The following is a 20739-nucleotide window of genomic DNA, read 5'->3' as shown; positions in this document are numbered from 1 at the left end:
AGGTATACAGCGCATTGATTTGGGCAAGGATAGTAAATTATGATTTGGTATCTGTTTCTCTCAGTGTGTAAGATTTAGGAAAAAGTGTTGAATTAAAACATTGGTCTGGCTTATTGAAATGACATTAATTAGCAACAGTCTTGGGAATTTTCAAAGCTTAATTTTAGATACACATGGTAGTGTGTGGATTTTTTCCAGGTGATTTAATGTAACTTAATACTACTTTAGGAACTTCAGAACAAAGAAAGTAACTTAATGATCCTGAAGGAACTTCTTCTGATGGTGGCTTTTTATTATCAAGAAAGATCCTATTTTCAGTTTTGTGTGAGCAAGTTTTTCTAGTGTAGGAAAATATAAAGATGTGAAATCTTGTAAACTGTATCTTAAACTTTTACCATATTTTCAACTTCCAAACCTGAAAATTGTGACTTATGGTTAAAATGCCTTAGACATGAAGTTTCTGCTCAAAATTCCAGTTTTCCCAGTTCCTTCCAGACCTCAGCCGGGACTTAAATTGATATGCAAATAGAAGAAGCCTGGAGCACTCAGTAGGAGACAGATCTGAGGCCCAAGGAAAAAAAAAGTAAAGGTGTCTTACCTGAACTCAAACTAGATTAAACCAAAGAGTAAATTGTATGGCATTTACTAATTACTGGCCAGTCAATTTTTCTAGGACTTTTGCCTTTTCTTAGATTCTATGTTTTTTTTTGAGCTCATAATTTTTATTCTACAGACAAGCTAATGTTTTTCTGATAAGTTCTATTTTTGATCATCTGGAGTTTTTTAAACATTGCAATGAGATTTCACCTGAGAAGGCTGCGAGGCCTTTTGTGTTATGTGTTACACTTGTGTTACGTGTTGTATGTCGGTATGTCTGTCTGTGTGTATGTCCATATATCATGCAGTGATATGACAATTGACAGATGAGGAGCGCTCATGAAAAATTAAAAATGGATCCAAATATCTTTGATTCACGTGATTCAAATGGCTCAATTTAAATTGGGTAAACAGATGAAAGTAAAGATGCCTTTAAAATTAAGCTTATAAGTTTTTCTAGGTGTTCAAAAAGGCCCTAATAAAATGTTGATGTCTATGAAATAATCTGCTTAAATTCAAAAGTTTACAAGTATTGTTTCAATGTGAAGAAAAGGAGGTTAACAGATAAAAAGAGAAACTAAAAGGTTCTAGATTTCTGGATAAGAGTCTATATGATGAAGTAATTAAGAGGGTTTAAATAAATGATATAAAGAAGGTCTATACAAGTTGGATATAAGTAAGTTTTTGAGCAAGTAATCTTAAAGACATTAAACAGCTGGTTAAACAAGTGCTGTTGTTTTAGAGAATTGTGCTATGTTATTTCTTTAAAAGCTAAACTTGGTTAATATAAAAACATCAATGTAATTGGTGCCATTAATGTGTTCATATCTTCCAGGTATACAAGTCTGTAAGGTAGAAGCTTTAGAAAGAGCATTATATCAAGCTGGTGTTCTAAAAGTGTATGGTAATTTTAGGTTTAAAAGAAAAACATGTTGGAAATTTATTTATATCACTTGTGTTCTATAACTGTACTTATTATCAATAAGTTATGTAAAGTTCCTTGTTACTTTTTACACTGAGATACAATTTAAATGTATTTTTAAGTTAATGAAAGCCTAATCTATGTAAAGGTTTTATTGTGAGACACAGAAATACTTTGCTACTTTCCAACAAGATGTTAGAAGCTTCCAGCCTTCCTTTAATTCATGTTTTAGATGTGATATTATGTTGTGTTAGCTAATATTCTTGTGAACTTAAGCAACAATTTATGTAGGCTTTATAAAATGATGTTTAAAAAAAGCAAAGATCAGCTTCAGAACTATAGTATTTAAGATTTATGAAGAGCCCCACCTTACTTGAGATAAGGCTCTATGTCCCATATCATGTGAAAGTGACTATGAAAGAAGTAGGCTAGATTTTAGTACATTTAAAGTTGTGCCCAAAAGTTGGTTTTTGTCACGATTGCCAGGATATCAAACGGGATATACTCCACCAAAATTCAAGGTAGCTATTATATGAACTAAATGTTTTTACTCTTGATAATTTTATCTTGTAGTTTTCTTATAAATGATTTAAGATTGCCTGTTAATGTTTTGCAGAGGTACTAATTTAAGAGCTCACTACCTGGGTTAATTTAAGACAAGAAGTTATCACCTACAGGATAGAGAGATAGACATTAAAGCTCAGTGCTCTTAATATAAGGCTGTTAACTTATTTTGCTGGATGTTTAAGATTAAGTTTTAAAATTAAAAATTTGGCTCTTGCCCTCTGAGTCAGTCTGAATCAGGGGATAGGGAACTTTTTCAAAGGGCTCTGCAACTCTAGGCCATATAACCTCCCGATCAGGGAGATTAATGAGACCAGTGGAGGACAGGAAGCCAGTCAGTGCATTTGCTGTGAAGAGGAGGGTCATCAGAAAAGGGAGACATCCCTGATGCTTCCGAGGGAAGCCACATGGTCAAGCAAGGCCTGGACCCATCCTAGCGCAAATGGCACTAGCAGAACTGAGAAGCTGTTGTGAAGTTCCCGAGGACTCCCACCCAGAGTAACTCAGCTGACTGTTAACAATAGATTGAAACAGAAGTCAGTTTGACTTGCTTCATCTTAAACACTTAGCAAAGACAGTCAAAGCCAAAGCACAGTTGTTCCTGGACATCTTAAATAATAATAGTTAAATGAAACTTCCATAAATAAGTAAACTGGAGGCTACAAAAGAGATTCTCAGACAGGAATGCCTGATAACTATCAAAAGGAACTACCAGAGTAGTTTTTAGTTTAAGGCCCACAGATATTCCTAACCTACACAGGTAGACTTGGTGTTTGCTAGTATGAGTATCCAGCACTAGGTAACAAAATTAAAGATTTTTCTATTAGACACAGAGGTCATACTAGTAAAAGGATTTTGCAGGATCAGATGGCATTAAATTATTAGACTATATCTTAAAGGAAAAGACATCTGTAACCCTAAATGTTGTGTTGACATCCCTGACATTTCTGGCAATGTGACAAATATCCTTAAAGATTTACATGCTCAGATAGAAGCCATGTCCTCAGCAACCTTGTCATGGAGACAATATCTTAGCTCCTGGTTCTTGGTACTTCCTGGTGGAAAACATTGTTAGTCTTTGTCTTTGCCATCATACTCGTTGGCATATTCCTGTGCTATGGGATTTATTGCTACATCAATATGGTTCCAGTACTAATGAATTCTTGTTTCTCTTATAGACCACCCATCACTCAGATGGCCTTCCAGTCTATTACTTCTCAATTGGACTTCTATCATGGACCACTCGATAGACCCGATTTTTAAAAGGGGACTCCAAAACTGCTTGCCCCAACATCGCCCCTTTTGTCAGCCTAAAGAAGCCAGAAAGATCTTCTTCGCCCCCTTTCCTTACAGCAGTAAGGAGTTCCCAAATTAGAGGGGGGAATGAAGCCAGATTTAAAGTTAGGTAGTCAGTGTAGTTAGGTAAATCGGGTCTAATACCGAGTGAAATCTAAAATGGAGGCCATGCTGGAAATGACTCAGGAAAAACACAGGACAATGGAATGTTAATGGAGCCCAGGAAACAGCCCCCAACAGATTTGAAGATAGCCCTTCACAAAGAAGTGTTAATAAACAGCCCCCAGCAAACTTAAAGATACCCCATCCCAAAGAAGTGATAAAGAAGTCCTTCCTGCCTAGCCCACCGGTGTCCCAACCCCTCCCACCTACATTCCATCACCAAAACTATAAGAAGGGGAAACAACCGCACTTCCGCGGATTCCACCTTTTGGGTCCCCTTCTTCCTCTGGGAGAAGTCTTTTCTGCTGTCCTTTAATAAACTTCTACTTTCTACTCTGACCTTGCCTCGGCGTGCTTCTTTGGTGTTATTCTTCAACATCGGGGAAGCAAGGACTCGTCACCGGTCAACAGCGGTATCAATATGACAATTGACAGATGAGCACGCATGAAAAATTAAAAATGGATCCAAATATCTTTGATTCACGTGATTCAAATGGCTCAATTTAAGTTGGGTAAACAGATGAAAGTAAAGATGTCTTTAAAATTAAGCTTATAAGTTTTTCTAGGTGTTCAAAAAGGCCTTAATAAAATGTTAAATCTGCTTAAATTCAAAAATTTACAAGTATTGTTCAAAAATGTGACGAGAAGGAGGTTAACAGATAAAAAGAGAAACTAAAAGGTTCTAGATTTCTGGATAAGAGTCTATATGATTAAGTAATTAAGAGGGTTTAAGTAAATGATAAAGAAGGTCTGTGTAAGTTTTTGAGCAAGTAATCTTAAAGACATTAAACAGCTGGTTAAACAAGTGCTGTTGTTTTAGAGAATTGTGCTATGTTATTTCTTTAAAAGCTAAACTTGGTTAATATAAAAACATCAATGTAATTGGTGCCATTAATGTGTTCATATCTTCCAGGTATACACCATCAGGTTAGCTTGGGGACATGCTCTGTGGGTGGGGAGGAGCTTCAATGACCCAGACACCTGAGGCCATCAGCCAAGGGCGACCCTTTGGTCACTAGTGTTAGCAGCTGGAGGAGGGGGTGGGTCCGTGGTGTTGGTGACAGGGACCTGGCAAGGTGGCTGTGAGACAGGGCATGCGAAGTCTTTGCGTGGCGTCTGGCACAGGAGAAGCCTCCACACCGTGGCTATTCTTAGCATCAGCAGCCGAGGAAGGAAGGGAGTGAAGAAAGAGGACATGACTCAGGCTCCGGACAGGAGCCTGCGGCTCTTCTGGCTCTTTTTTTCCTCTGGCCTCCCCAGGCTTGGGCTTCGGGCCAGCCATGCTGTGCGGCAGGGGACAGATAGGACCTCTGTCTCCTCACCTGTATGGGGGACCTCGCTTCCCCCCTGCTCCCTGGCTGTCCGCGAGGGACAGGTCAAGAAGCCATGTCCCTGCGGAGCTGGCAGAAGAGAAGAGGAGGAAGACGAGCCGTGGGAAGGAAGGGACAGAAATAAAAAGGCTGCAGGCACCAGCCGTGGAAGAGAAAGGGTGTCGCCGCAGACTAGGAGAAGAGACCGGGCCAGAGCTGGCGCAGGGCTTCTGTGGGCGGCACCGTCCCCCCTTCAGGGGGACCCTGCAAGAGGTGCCAGCCTCGGTTTCCTCCCTTACCCAGGAAGCTAGAAGAGCAGGCGAGGCGTCTCTGATACAGTCACCCATTTCCGTGGGGCCACATGATGTGGGGGGCTGGTGGCTGTTTTTTTTAAAACCTCTATCCCTACTGTCCCTCACAGTGACAGGCCCTGCAGGACTTAAGATGCACGGTCGGTGGCAGTGCTTTACAGGGGAGGCTCCTGTTGGACAAGGGACTCACTCAGGTCACCAGCTAGCGTCTCAGAGCTGGGGGTAACAAACAGCCTACTGGGGGTAAGATGGGGGTGTCCAGAGAGAACCCCTGCACCCTGGGCCCAAGCCCTGGCCTGTAGGTCCTTCCTCCAAATCCAAAAAGGCCTTTCTTTTCCTGACATTGGAAACCCAGAATTCTGGGTCCCAAGCCATGTCCTAATGTCTGGTCCACCTCCCTCCTCTGGCCCCTTCCTACTCACCTTTCCCACCAAGGGCTCCCTGGGGTGTCCACATGTGCCCTCCTCCAGGACTGGGAGCGGACAGCCCTATTACAGGCCCTAACCTGGCTGGCACAGCAGGCAGCCAGGGTGTCCTTGTCACTCCCGTGCAGTCCTGGCCTCTCGGGTCCAGCACCCACAGGAAGCAGCCGACGCTGGGGAGGCTAAGGGGAGGGCTCCTGCCCAGCTCATTTTGGAGTCCCCGGAAACTCCTCCTGGATCCTTCAAACCCGTGGCTCCCGGGCTATCTGCACTTTCCGCTAGGTCCCTGGACATTAGCAACTCCATTTTGGTTCTGGGACTCAGAACTGAAACTTATAAACTGCCAAGAAAAAGAAACTTGAGATATTCTGCTCCCAGAACCACCCCCTTCCCCCGCAAGGTCCCTACATAGAAAAATCTGTTGGTACCCAGCCACCAGCACCCAAGGTCATTTCAAGCTTGCTCTTTTTCCCTGTTAAAAAAGATCTAAAACCTCTGTTCAAGTGACGCTGCCTGCTGTGCCTGGCAGACACCCCATTAACACACCTTTGCTTGAGCTCAGAGATGCGTCTCTTGTGGATATTTGCACCAGCTACCCGAGCACTTTCCATTTGCAGGATGGGGTGGGGGGGGTCTTTTAGAAATTCCAGCACCCCTCATTACAGACCGAGGGCAGCACAGTCTCTGGGGATGGAACATGGGCGTCCACTGGGCCTCAAGCCTGAGGTGAGAGGTTCTGGGTGACGCCAGTTCTCCACTGTCCTTGTTCCTTTGCACTGGGGTCCCGATTCTCCAGCAAACCAGACCCTAGGATTCCTGATCCAAAGGCCCTGGGGGTGACAAGGTCGCTGAGGCTGTCCTATCTAGATGGAGACCAAGGGCCGTGCCCGCCTCTGCCTCTCCTTTGTTCCCTGCACGTCAGTCCCCAGCTCGGTGGCTCTGCCAGCTCCTCTCTTGCAGCTCAGAGCTCGGCACCTCCACTCAAAAGTGAAAATAAAAGCATGGTTTGGAAATCCCCTTGGTAGCGCCACACACACGGGGCCTGGTATGAGGGTTCCGGAAGCATCTTGTGCTGGCTCGGGAATTGAGGCTGGGGACAGGGAAAGCTCAAGGTGTAAATGACAGGAGTCCCAGGTCTCCAGGGTTAGGCTCACAGCCTGGAAATTGGCTTTCCTCTGTGAGAGAAATGCTGTCAGCGACTTCCGTCCACCCTCTGACTCTGTGACTAAACTTCTTGGCACAAAGTCACATGGAGGCCACACAGCTGGAACACAGGGCCCTGCACACTGAATGTGTTTCCCCCAAATTGATATGTTGAAATCGGAACTGCCAAGGTGATGATTCCCAGGGTGGGTGGCGGGGCTGGGGGAGGAGACAGGGTAGGGTCCTGGTGAATGGGATCCATGCCCTGATCAAAGTTCCCCAATGCTCTCTAGCCCTCTGTGAGGACACAGTGAGGAGTCAGCAGGCTGCAACCCGGAAGAGGGCCCTCACCAGAACCCCCCACCCCAGGGTGGCACCCTTGTCCTGGATTTTAGTCTGCAGTAGCCTCCTGGGCCTTGATGTTCTCATCTCTAAAGCAGGAGTAATATGAGGTTGTTGTAGGGCTTAAATGAGTTAATATGTGTAAAGTACTTGAAAGTGCTTGGTAGTCACGACAGAAGAATCGTTTTTATGACGTGAAGGCTTGGATAAAGTTCTAGAAGGAAGAGCAAATAGTGGCTACCTCTGGGAGAGGTCAGAGGCAGGGTTGGGAGCAAAGAAAGATTTCGGCCTTGCAGACAAGAGCCTAGCTTTTTGGCAAGAGGACTGGGTCACGCATGACCTGTGAGGTGAAGATGGGTCCATTTTTTTGAAAGTAGAGTTAGAAGAGGAACTTTTTAGCTTACAGGATGGACCCTCCGAACACTCTCCCACCTGGCCACCAGCACCAGGCACATGGTGCAGAAGAAAGGCTTGAGAGACAAGGGCGTGGAGCCTTGGGGCTGGGTCCCACTACCCCAACCGATTTGCTGGGTCAGGAGGGTTTGTGTGCAGGTATGTCAAGTGGTGCTTTCTCCCCCGGCATTCCCAGGGGTCTGTGGAGTCGGCAAGAGCCTCTGAAGTCAGGAGGCCTGGGTTCAGATTCTGATTTCAACACTTGGCACTGTGCAACCTTGGGCAGGTTTCCTAACCTCCTGGGCCACAGTTTCCTCTTCTGCTGATGGGGTGACGATTTCACATGCACCTCACAGTGAGGGCTGGAGACACGGATGTATACACAGCACACGGCACAGTGAAGGCCACCCCCAGCCTCAGCTCTCACCACCAGCTCCTATGCACGGAGCTCCTGGCACAGGTGGCCCCAGGTTGTGGCATCCCACCCGAAACCCGTCACTGCCACCCAGGCCAGCCTGCCCCAGCTGAGGCGTCCTCCAAGGTGCAGGGAAGAAACAGCTCCGTAAAGGGAAGAAGCAAAGTGCAGATTTAAGAGCCAGGCTGCCTCTTAACTGAAACTCCATTCAATGGCGTCTTACAAAACAAAATGACCATTTCATCATGGTTTTATTATTTTTCTGCTTAAAGATATAGCCAAATATCTCTCCCATGGAGGTATAAAACATGAAATTTTCCAGTGATCTCATCGTTTAGGAATAGGTGTGCAAAGTTTAAGACTCTTATCTATGCTTGAGGACTTTTTTCTTTTCTTTTCTTCCTCCCTCTCTCTCTATGCCTTCAATTTCAATCATGGGGTTGAGATTGTGGCTCAGTGGTGGAGCACTTGCTTAGCACAGGTGAGGCACTGGGTTCGATTCGAAGCACCACATGTAAAATAAAATAAATAAAATAAAGGTCCATCAACAACTAAAAAAAAATTTTTTTTTAATTTTAAACAGAACTTCACTTCCTTAAAGTTGTTCTGGAAACTATTTCACTTTTAACTGTATTTATTCTTTTCTTTTAAAATCTTTCTTTTGGGTTGTAGGTGAACACAACACCATTATTTGATTGATTTTTATGTGGTGCTGAGGGTCAAACCCAGTGCCTCACACATGTTAGGCAAGCGCTTAACCACTGAGCCACAGCCCCAGCCCCTGACTTTACTTGTAAAAGTACCATTTTGCCATGAACTAAGGGTAAATCCCCAAGAGACGCCCACGGAAAACTAAAAAACAAAACATTGCTAGGGCGCTGGAGCGGGTGCTGTTGCCAGTAGGTGTGAGAGGCTTCACAGACGCCTGCCACCCATCTGAGACTTTCTCCCTGACTAATCAGGAAGCATTAACAAGAACTGAAAAGAGAACAGCTTTCCATTCCAATTCGGTCCAAAGCCCCATCCACGCACCTCCTGAGGCCACCTTGACTCCTACAGGGTGAGTCCCGAGGGGGAAACATTGTCCTGTCCATTTCAGTGAGAGCATCCAGACGCCCAGAGAGGTACCAGACACCTTCAAGAACCTGGTGGGGCACATAAACTGCAAGCTATTCCTTACTTAGAACAAGATGCTACAATGAGATCTGAATGCCTCAGAGAACCAGCTCCCAAGGTACCAGCACCCTACAGTTTCACCTGCAGAGCAGAAGGGGCCCCTCTAAAGCTGATGATGGTCTGCCTGGGGTCCAGGCTCCATCCCTCCCCGCAGGAGGTGGGTGTTGGGATCCGGTCATCCCTGGCTGCTGAAGCTTTATACATTGACCCAGTCTTTAGGAGTTGCCCCTGTGTTCTTAGTCGCTGTAAAAAGAAACGTCCACACATCCGCTGAGAAGCGCACCTCGAGCCTGAGGAGACGGTCTGGAATGGGAAGAGAGCTGTGGCTTCCAGAACATTCCCCAGGACATCTCTGCACAGGGATGTCAGCAGGGGCACCTCTTCTCTCCTGAGATGGAAAAAACTGGCTCAGATGTCAAGCTCTGGCCTCCCCCAGGGCCCCGGAACTCCTGGGGTGGGATAATGACATGGCCTCCTCCAGCCGGGGTCCCTGCTCTGGCACTTTGTGAAATGAGGGCATACAGTTCACCCACGGGAAGCGCAGGGGAGCGTGGAGGCAGACTTCAGAGCCTGGCCTTCTCCTCTCCCTCCTCCTTCCTCCCTCCTCCACTTTCTTCTCTCCCTCTTCCTTCTTTTCCCATCCCCCCCTGCCTGGTTCCCTCTGTCTTCAGGGTTCAGGGTCCCCTGTGTCACCCACGGAGTCTTCTCTCACATGGCCCAAGTGTTCCTCACCAGAAGGCCCCAGCTGGCCTCTATCCCAAGCGCACCACACCCTGCCCCTCACCTGCAGTCAGCACGACCTGACGTGCACCCCTGTCGCACATCTGTGAGTACTTGTTTATCCTGTTCCTATCGGCCCTTGGCTCCACCAAGTGGCACTTGCTGTGCTCCCAGCCCAGCCCGCCATGTTGTGGGAACTTGGAGGACAACGTGGGTGGATTCAGGGCGCAGGGTGGAGCCAGCGCTGGTGTCCGGGCTGTCGGTTCCCACCTCACCTGGAGCAGCGGGCACCTTCAGGCTGGAGACGCTCCTCCGTCATCCTACACCCAAGAATTTTCTGGAATCTTCTCCTGGGTGGCCTGACTGCTCCCCTCCTTCCTTCTCCCCCTTCCTTTTGTGAGCACATAAAACCCCCAACCCCAGGCACAGACTCCATGCAAAACGGCCTCCCCCGGCCTCCCCCGCCATGTTCTGGTCCCTGCTGACCACCTTGCACCCAGGCCCTCCCCACCCCAAACACTCTCAGTGTTTTTCCTTCCTCCTTGCTCCCCTTCCCTAAGAGGAATCCTGCTAAGCACAATTGGAAGAATTAAAACATCATATATCTTATTGGTTTTTTTACATAAAACAACATATTCCACATGCAGAGGAAGAAAATGAGACCAAATCTAAGTGTCTAACAATGAGGGATACATTCAGCCATTCTGTGGACAGCCATGCCACCTATTATTATTATTATTATTATTATTATTATTATTATTGTCAATGGACCTTTATTTTATTTATTTACATGCAGTGCTGAGAATCATACTCAGTGCCTCACACATGTTAGGCAAGTGCTCTACCACTGGGCGACAATCCCAGCCCCCATGCCACCTTTTAAATCCATATTATAACGCCACTGTAGACTAAGAGCTAATTTCTTTCATATACAAAGAACTTGCAGAGCTCAACAACCCAATAGAAAAGTGGGCAAGGACAAGAACCGACAATTTATGAAAAAGGGAAGACAGGTGGCCCTTACACGTTTAAAAGATGACCTGCGGCCAGGCCTGGGCGCAGTGCAGACACCTGCTACAGAAGCCCACTCCAGGCAGCGCTGAACCCCAAGAACGCACAGTCCGCTCAGTCTGCCCACCTCAAGCTCCTGGGAAGCTGTGACTGCAGATGAGCAGCAAGGACACAGAAGTGGGGCAGACCTGGTCAAAGGTTTTACTTAGGAGTTCACCAATAGCGTTAGTACTTTCCCAAACCCTAATTAGCGTAACTTGCGACCGATAGCACTGGTACTTTTCCAAATTCTAATTAGCATAAATGTGGACCAATAGTTCTGATCCAAGTGCTATACAAAACCCAAGATTAGCACACTCAGAAGGTGACTCTTCTTGGTTCCCCTCTCGTTGGGCCAGAGCTCTGTTTTTATTCACACTTGAACAAATCCCACTCTTACACTGAGTCATCCCCACCTGTGAACTTCATTCTTCGAACTCACAAAGCACTGACCCAGAAAAAAGTTGTTGGCAGTGAGCTGCTGGGGTTTGGGGCAACAGTGGGGAGCAGAACCTCCCGATATGAGTGCAACACATTTCACGGCTGCAGAGGCCTGTAGTTTATGCAGACCCCACCCACCAGCAAGAGTGCAGAAACCCTGGTTTCGAGAAGAGATGTGAGAAAAATCACCATTCTTCATCTACTAGATTTGCAAATATGGAAGAGTTTGATAACATCCATACTAGGAAGGTGTGGCTGCAGGTGCCCTCACACGGAGCTGGTGGGAGGGAAAATTAGCACTATACTCAAGGAGGGTCATTGGTCAGTCACCCAAATTCAAACTGCACATGCCCTCAAAGTCCCAAATCTGCTCCTGGATTTTCTTCAAGATTGACTCCCACATATGGAAAAATGAAGTTTGACCAACGCTATTGATCACAACACTGTTTGGAATAGCAACAGACAGGAAAAAAACCTAAAAGTTCAAAACAAATCAATGACATATCAGCCATGTGGGGAAATACTATGTAGTTGTTAGAAAAAGAGAGCGCTGGAAGTGTTGCTCAGTGGTGAGCACCTGCCTAGCATATGCCAGGTCTTAGGACCTATTTTGAGCACTGAAGAAAAGATGCAGGATTTTGTTTGCTATAGAAAGATTTCCAAATCGAATTAAGGGGGGAAAAAAGTGGACACTCCATATTGCCATTTATGAGAATTGGGGAAATCTATGGGTATGCATATGTGTTATGTATATATGTGTATATGTATGCACATGTTTCTGTGTGTGTGTGTGTGTGTGTGTGTGTGTGTGTGTGTTTGTAAGGTCCACTCAGAGCATCTTTGGAAGAAGACTTAAGAACCGGATACCACTGTCTGCCTTCAGAGAGGGTAACTGTGTGGCTGGGAGACAGGGGAGGGAAGGAAGCATATTTTTAATTATATCCTTCTGTACATTTTTCATTTCTACTATACAAATATTAGCTACTGGTTTTTTTTTTAAGTTAAGCGACATCATAGATTTGATTTTCCTTAAACGTGCAATCCCTTATTATTTATTTATTTTGGTATTGGGGTTTAAACCCAGGGGCACTTAACCACAGAGCCACGTCCCCAGCCCATTTTAATATTTTATTTAGAGACAGGGTCTCACTGAACTGCTTAGGGCCCCACTAAATTGCTGAGTGGGCTTGTGCTTTCCAAGGCTGCACGTCTCCCTTCCCTAGGAAACTGGCTGGTTTCACACCACAGTGAACCAGGGTGAGAGGCTGGTGACAGCAGAAGAGGAGCCTGGGGTCAGACGTGGCCAGGAGAACTAGGTTAACTCCATCCCCAGCCTCCAGAAATACAGAAAGCCTGGGAACACTGAGGGCTTCCTTGAAGAGCTGAATGAGGGTCGTGCCAACTGTTCCCAGCTCTCAAGGACCCAGGAGACCCCAGACAGCACGTGGGGTACACAACCTTGTTTATCTTGCGGGTAACACGTCCTGTGAATAGCCAGTGTTGCCTTCTTCACCACTTCTGCCAGGTTTTGGTGCATCTGATGATTTGCCATGTGGTCTAAAGAGCCTCCCTTCTCTAGCCAGCTGCGTTAGCAGACACCATCATCACTTTTCCTGAACTATTCTCTTTCAAATCATCCTGTAGACTCCGTTTCACTTCGATAGGCTTTAGTTCCCCAACCAACACTCAAAAAAATTAAAAAAAAAAAAACCGATCCGACAAAGAAAGACAGCAGCTTACATTCTCAGACCACCTGCAGAGTTTTCTGTTCTCGCTTTTTTCAGTACTGGGGATAGAACCCTGGGCTTCGGGTATGCCAGGCAAGCACTCCTCCCATGAACTACAACCCCAGACCCCAAAAGATTTCCAGTGTCTGTCCAACTGCATGTGGTAGGTAGAGAGGAGCTTCGAGGTGATGCTTTAGAGGTGGTGACACGGTGCCACCAGGAGAGTGGATCCAAACTACAGAAGCTGAGCTGGGTGCAGTGGTGCACGCCTGTAATCCAGGGATTCGGGAGGCTGAGGCTGGAGGAATGCCAAGCTCAAGGCCAGCCTTGACAGTTTAGCAGGACCCTCAGCAATTTAGTGAGACTCCCCATCTCCAATTTAAAAAAAGAAAACAAAATGAGGACATAGGTCAGTGGTAGAACATCACTGGTTCAATCCCCAGTGCCAAAGAGAAAAAAGAAAAAGGAACAGAAGTAATTTGTTCTCTCACAATTCTGGAAGCTAGGAGTCTGAAATAGGGGTGTGGACAGGGTCAGGCTCCTTCTGAAGGTTCTAGAAAAAGATCCTTCCATGCCTCTTCCAACTTCTGGTGGCTGCCAGAAATTCTTGGCAATCTCTTTCTCCCCACATGGCCATCTTGCCACCACCTGTGGGGCTCAACACGCTGGTCTTCTCTCTTACCAGGATACTAGTCATATTGGCTTAAGGCCAGCTTACTCTAGTATAGCCTCATTTCAACTGGTTATATCTACAACAACCACATTTCCAAATAAGGCCACATCCTGAGGTCCTGGGGGTCAGGACTTCAACACATCTCTCTTAGCAGACACAACTCAAGCCACAACAGATGAGAGAAGACACACTAGGAAGCTTTTCTAGACTCTCCTCAGGGCTTGACCTGGCTCTGCAGACATGGACACCTTGGGAGTCTAGGAAGGAGATTCACCATAATGTGAAACTCCCTACCCCTCTGCTGGTCTGCCCTCAAGAAGGACTCCAGACAGACCTTTTTACAGTACTTTAAAATTGACCAAGAACTGGGCGTACCTTGCCTCATTCAATCCATGGAGCTAACTTTGAAGGATCTATTAGGCCCATTTCACAGATGAGAAACCAAGCTTCCAAGAGATAAAATGCAAGGTTCTGAGAGCCTTAGTCAGCCTGCCAGGCCAGGTGCCTGCCCACCTGGTGCTGTTTCTGTAGGCAGGGCGGGCAGATATGATGAATGGCCCATCTGGGCTACAGAACGGTAGTCTGTGGACAGCATGCTATAGGGGCATTCATGTTCACTTCCATGCCATCAGCCGTCCTTCCCTGGGCTCTCTGCCACGAAACCAAGCCCAGTTAGTTGGTTAGTTAGTTAGTGGTGTGGGGTCAAACTCAGGGCCACTGGACGACAGCCCAGCCTAAACCTAGTGCATTTCCGGGCTTATTTCTCCCCTAGAGAGAAGGAAATCCATTCAGAGGGAGATGAAGTTCCCGGTACTGATTGGGGTCCACTCCATCTTCTCCCCGGTTTTTAGAGGTTAGGAACTTCCAGGTTTCAAACTGCTTTTTACACCTCCCGAACGCCCAATCTTTAAAAAAGAAAATGTAAAAATCCCAACTTATGAAACCTATGCAAACAGCACGGAAAGCGGATGGGGCCTTTTTACCTTGGTAAATGGCCACCCCAGTGAACTCCAGGCCCTGGCTTTCTGAGTGAGAAAGTAGTTGAAAACCACATGGAAAAGCAAGTAACAAAAACGACAGCCATGCAGTCCCTACCACTTCTGGGTTAAAATGGTCATTAGAAATAGTGGAGACCTGACCCTAAGGAATTGTTAAGACCCCCGTGTGCACACTGATGGCATTGTGGCCATGTTTAAAGACTCCTTCTCTTTTAGTACATTCTCAAATATTTCCGTTGAAATGCTATGATGTCTGACATTTGTTTCCAAATAAGGGGTGATAGATATGAAAGCCCCCATCTAGGGTTGGTGACCCTTGACCACGAGCAGTGGATCCAAGGGGGCTTCCATACGTTAAAACCAGCAAATCCATATGGCCCCACCTAGTCCTCTTCCTCCTACTCTTGTTTACGTTTGTGATTTTCCTCAATGAAAAGTTGTTTCGCTTTTTAGGCTCCGAAGTATGAATCGTGCATCAGGAACAATGTGACCTCTAACTTTTCATTCAGCAATGAAAAGTTTGAAAGAAAAAATAGCAACAAAGGGAGGCAACAGGTGCGGCCCCGGGAGGGGGTCTGCACAGCCACAGACCACGTCCCCTACAAGTGGCGACCCCGACCTGCCATCCCCCAAGTTGCCCAGCGCAGAGCCACCGACACCCCATCTGTCCATCTGCCACCGGACACCACTTGGCCATCGGCATGGGCACATCCCCATCCCCAGATCTCTGGCATCCGCTCTTGCCCTCTCCTCCCTGCAGAACCGGAACCCCGAACCGCCAAGCGCCCGGCGCACCGGCCTGGGTCCCGCGGCCCCTGCACTCACCGCTGCGCTGCCGGCTCGTCCACGTTCCGTGCGAAACTGAAAGCAGACGCCGGGCGCAGCGGGCCAGTGCTTGGAACCGCGGCCGCTGCCGAGAAATCACGTGGGTTCGAGGTGCCATCCCGGACCCGGGCGCTGGGGGCAGGAGCCCGCACGCGCCCCGCTCGCCGCACCGCCCCAGGTGCCTGCCGCGCTCGGGACCCGGGCCAGGGGCTCCATCCCAGGTCACCGCCAGCAGAAGGAGGGTCCTCTCCTCCGCGGATGCGACCCTGGGGTGGAGGGTGAAGCCGGCGATCGCGGGAGTCGGCGACGCTGCAGGACCCGGGAGGAGTCCCCGCCAGGACTTTCTTGCGGACGGGACCAGAGCAAAGGGAGGAGGTGCCACTGGGCGGGAAGCGGGCGCTTAGAGCCCCGGGGTCCTGAGCCCTGGCCTGGGGAGTGCTCCTGGAGAGGGGGAGGGAGAAAGGAGTAACAGGTGTGGTGACCCGGAGAAACGCCATCTAGGAACCTATCTAATCCTCAAAGTAGCACCAAATACAGATGGGAGTGTCACCCTGCCTGCAGATGAACAGCTGAGGTTCAGAGAGGACAGAGGTGAAGGACCTTGCCCAAGTCAGACAGGGACCACTGGCAGAGAGGAGGGGGAGATGGAAAGAAGGTGCGGGGAGAGAGGGCAGGGAGGATGGGGCGGGGGAAATTGAGAAGGTGAGTGGGGTGGCCGTCCTGAAAGGTCACCGGTCCAAGGTTTCCCCACAGTCTCCCCAGCCTTTTCCCCTTGTCCTGAGATGGGGCATCCCCTCTCCCTGCAGAGGACATGCTCACTCACCTTCAGTGACAGTCCCAGCTTCCATTCCCAGACCGCTTCTGTGCCCCAGAACAGGTGTGTATGCAGAGGTGGGCGGGCATTCCAAGTCAGGGGTCAGAGGTAGGACCACCAGCATCGGGTGCCCTGGATTCAGGTCCTCCTTTCTTACTGGCTATTCACATTGCCTAATGCCTTGACAACCCCTAGCCTCAGTTATACCCCCTGTAAGATGGGAATGATAAAATCCCTGCCCATAGATTGGTTGTGAGAATCTGGCCTGCAGCCAACCTCAAACTGGGGCTGGTGCCCTCTGTGCCTGAAGTCCATATCCATCCTTCTATTTTTGTCTCCTTCTGCAGGCCCCACATCCCCATCATACTTGAACCCCTGTCTTCCCAGGACCAAACCTGATAGCCAGAAATTGCACTGCAGCTGGGAGGGGGTCGGGTGTGGATTTTGCAGTTGAGTGCTTGTGTGCGACTCCCAGATCTGCCCCTCCTGGCTGGTAGCTCAGACAAATGCCTTGATGGTCCCCAGCCTCAGTTTCCTCATCTGTCAGATGGGCTGTTCCCAGACTCCCAGGCCACTGTGGCATGTATTGTGGAATTGTGGACGAGAATGTGGGGCTGTCAGCGGTGTGCATGAGAGTGATTGACTGTGTCCCAAGATCAGGGTTCAGCTCATGTTCACTGAGCACCCAAGGTCTGATTGTCCCTACACAAAGTCCCAGGAGAGACTCTGGCCTGCTTTCCATGCAGGCAGGGTAGGCAAATGGACACACGGACAGACAACCACAATGTAGAAAGACAAATGCAGACCATTTATAATCTTGAACAGCCCCATAAGGAGGGTAGGACAAAGATTTCCAACTCAGGGGGCAGATGAAGAAATGAAGTCCAGATAGGTCAGGTGAGTTACTCATGGTCACACAGCAATCAGGAGCAGAGCTGAGTCTTTCCACCCTAGCGGTACAAGACCTGTCAAGAGGAGTCCTGGGAAAGATGCTTTCCTAAACCCTCCCTGTGCTCAGCCTGGTGCACATTTTCTCTGGCTCACAGTGTACACAGTCCTCTGGTGTAAATTACACGTCCATCTGGTTTGGAATGGCCCAGTCCTGTGTATGAGAACCAGCTCAAGATTCTGTGAGACTGAAGAAAGAAGCGACCTGGTCAGGGATTGCACCACAGGTAGCTTACAGGGCGCTGCGGACAAGAGCGTTTCCTGGTGTCAACAAGGCAGGGGGGTTCCCACACCCCAAGGAGGAGGCAGCACTGCACACAGCTCTCCAGGCGAAGGTGGGCAGGGACACTTGGAATGTGCCAATGTCTTGGCTGGGCACAGAATCACGAGCCACCACACACCTTGTAGATTCAAACAGCAATTCTTTATTCCCGAACTCACACCGGCCTCTACACACACGTTCTGGGGAAATCCAAGTTCTGCCGCCGCCCAATTCACCTACTCCACGAGGCTTTCTTCTCCAATACTTTCTGAATCTCACGAGAACTCAACGGGAACTCAAGCAGCAGGAACGCCCTATTCCCAGCAGCAACAATCTTCAACCTGGAACTTCCCTAAAACCCATATTGTCTTAAACTGGGAACGCCTTAAACTTGTCTTAAACCGGGAACGCCCTAAACCCAAGGAGCGGGATACTTCCTCAAACCTGCAGGATACATCCTAATCCTGGATCCGCCCTGGTCCTTGAGCAGGGTCACCTTACATGCAATGTCAACAGCGAAATTCCAAGGCAAGTCCATTTTACATGGGGTACGCTGGCAAGGAAATTTCGATGCGTCATTCCTACTTGGCAATGGCCCTCAGCAGGAATGGACCTGGCATCTCTCACAAACAACTAGCATGCTTCAACACATTTTAGGGTTGGTGGCCAACACAAGCTGCTCAGCTGCTGCCTGAATGACTGTCCTGTGAGGCTTGGGATGCATGCCAGGGTCAGCTGGTAGCAACAGTGGCCCATGCATTTCCCATTTGTCTAAGGCCTGGTCCTGGAGCCCAGGCTCAGCTGCCCAGGCAGCAGGATGGGCTTCCATTGGGCCCTGGCCTTGGGGAGCCCCTCTCGGCTCCCTGGAGGAAGCAGCAGATACTGATGTCCCCCTGGGGCAGCCCAGCACTCCACACGGGCCAGGAGGACTTCCTGGATTTTTGAGGTAGGTCTAGGTCAGAACTTCTAGGCTTGGAGGGAGGCCACAGGGCTTGGGAGAGGGGATCAGCAGGTTTGTCCTGTTCTAGCAAGATCCTCTGGGATTCCATAGCTCCTTCAGCTACTTACTCTCCTTGAAACTGGGGAGATGCTAAGGATGGGGAAGGAACTAGAGCCACAGCTACCTTCCTTTCAGGAACAGGGGTGAGTCCCATGGTCTCCCCAGATCCCAGCTGGGCTGGGGTTGTTGAAGGTGATGTGACGCTCCGTGGGACTTCTCTGTGTGTCCCTAGTGATGGGCCAACCCCACCAAGCATGGCCTGCCCAATCGCCTTGCACGCTGCTGTTAAAACCACAGATCAGGCCCCTCGTCCACCGCTGGTGTGGACCCTGCCTGCTGCTTCCTCAGCTTCTCTCTGTTCTCTTATTCATTTATTTATTATTTGTTTATTTTTGTAGCACTGGGGATTGAACTCAGGGGCAATTTACCACTACGCTACCTCCCCAGCCTTTTTAAATTTTTAGACAAGAGTCTTACTAAGTTGCTGAGGCTGGCCTCCAACTTTCGATCCTCTTGCCTCAGCTTCCCCGGTCACCAGGATTATAAGCGAGTGTCACGGTGCCCAGCTTTCTCTCTGTTACTCTGGCCTCTGTGTTTCTTGACTCTGTCACGGTTTTCTCTACCTGAGGGACTCTGCATGCCAGCATCTTGCTGTGTCTTAGTCCGTTTCCTGTTGCTATAACAGAATACCCGAGACGGGTGCTTTAGAAAGAAAAGATGATTTGGTGTGACCCGGGAGAGGGCCTCCTGCAGCTTGGACTCTTGGCAGAAAGCAGAAGTGCAGGTGGGCGTGTGACAGGGGCAAAGCATGAGAGCCTTGCTTCCAAGAGGCTGTTCTCCCTCATGAACCCCCTCCTTCAGGGGAGGCAAGAGCCCCCCTTTCATGGCCTGATCACCTCTTAAAGGCCCCCTGGCCCAGCAACGTGGGTTTTTTGGGGGACAAATCACTTTCCAGCCAACACCCTATGCTTTTCCCAACCCACTCCAAGGTGTGTTGGGGATTCTCTTCATCCACCTGGACTGCGATGGCGGGAGCCGGCCTTTAGGACTGTAGCCTGGGGACAGGAGGAGGAAGGCTGGAAACACGCTCAGAGACGCTTCTCTTCCTCACTAAAGTCTGATTTATGTTCCTTTTTGAGACTCCATCCTCCTCCTCCTCCTGGGCTGGGCAGCGGCCTCTGTGTGCCCCTGCCCCACCCTGGAGATCTGAAGCTTCCATCCTCCCCACTTCCTGTCCAGCACTGGCATCCCAGGGGACCAGACCATCTGGGAGCCTTGCTTCAGGCCCCGCAGGGAAGCTGGTTAGAAGAGGAGCCTGGACTTTGGTGGGTGGGCAAAGGCCCCGAAGGCCCTGGTGCTGTGGGGGCGGGAGAGACATGTCTGGGAGGGCCTTCCTGCTATCCAGCGTCCAGGCCCCCATCAGGACACTGGAGAGAACTCAGGGACAGTCACGGTTGCCTGGGGTATCTGACCAGGACTGAGAGGCAGTGTGAGTGTGTCAGTGAGTGGCTCAGGGAGTGGGTGACTGTCTCGGGACCCCTCCTTGCCACCCCCCACCCCCTGGCTCTAGCTGTCTTTGCAAATCCCTCATTAGACTCCAAGATGCAGCTCCAATGTCCCCTCCTCCCCTGGCCACTGGAAGATGCAAGGGTGTGTTCGTGTGTCCCAACCGATCATGGTTGTGAGCTTCCCCCACCCAGGAAACTCACCATTCACCCAGATGGCCCAGCCAGGGCTGAGGATGCCGCCCAGGCTCTGGCAGCCAGGATTTCGGATTCTGCGGGGAGTGCAGTGCCAGGTGGAGGTGCAGTGGGATGAAGTGTCCCCTAGAGGGTCTCTGCTGCCCGTGACCCCCTTGCCCGGGCCATGTTCCCGACCCAAGCCTGGCACTGCGGCCTCCTTCCCACTCAGACTATGAGCTGCTCAAGACCCCGGACTGCGTTCCCGTCTCCAGGTGGCACCTGTGCTGGGTCCTGTGATTTGCTCTTGAGGACCCTGATGACACTATCTGTGTCTTGGCCACCTGGTGCCCCTCAGAGCCTCAGGCCTGTTGGGTTCAGGGCCATGAGTGTTGCCCGTGGCCGGCTGCCGTCTGAACGTGGAGAGGATGTGACTCCAGAGGTCACCGACACCCTGAGGGGCTGGCCTTGATCTAGCCCTGAAGGGTGGAGGGCTTCAAGGAGGGGCACCTGCCAGGAGAGGGGCTGTTCAAGACTGTCCAGCAGAGG

General features: G+C 49.2%; 1 protein-coding gene across 1 annotated transcript in view; it reads right to left on the bottom strand.

The window, feature by feature from the left end:
- Nucleotides 1-15500, bottom strand: part of NLRC5 (NLR family CARD domain containing 5) — a 93470-nt gene extending 77970 nt beyond the window's left edge. The window contains exon 1 of the mRNA XM_081273099.1: nt 15488-15500. The gene's annotated coding sequence lies outside the window, so the exon portion shown is untranslated. The remainder of the gene's footprint in view (nt 1-15487) is intronic.
- Nucleotides 15501-20739: the final 5239 nt, after the last annotated feature.

Source organism: Spermophilus citellus, assembly GCF_964194105.1.
Source record: "Spermophilus citellus genome assembly, chromosome: 18".
Classification (NCBI taxonomy): domain Eukaryota; kingdom Metazoa; phylum Chordata; class Mammalia; order Rodentia; family Sciuridae; genus Spermophilus; species Spermophilus citellus.
Note: the sequence above shows the minus strand (reverse complement) of the source record. Positions and strands in the feature narration are given on the sequence as shown.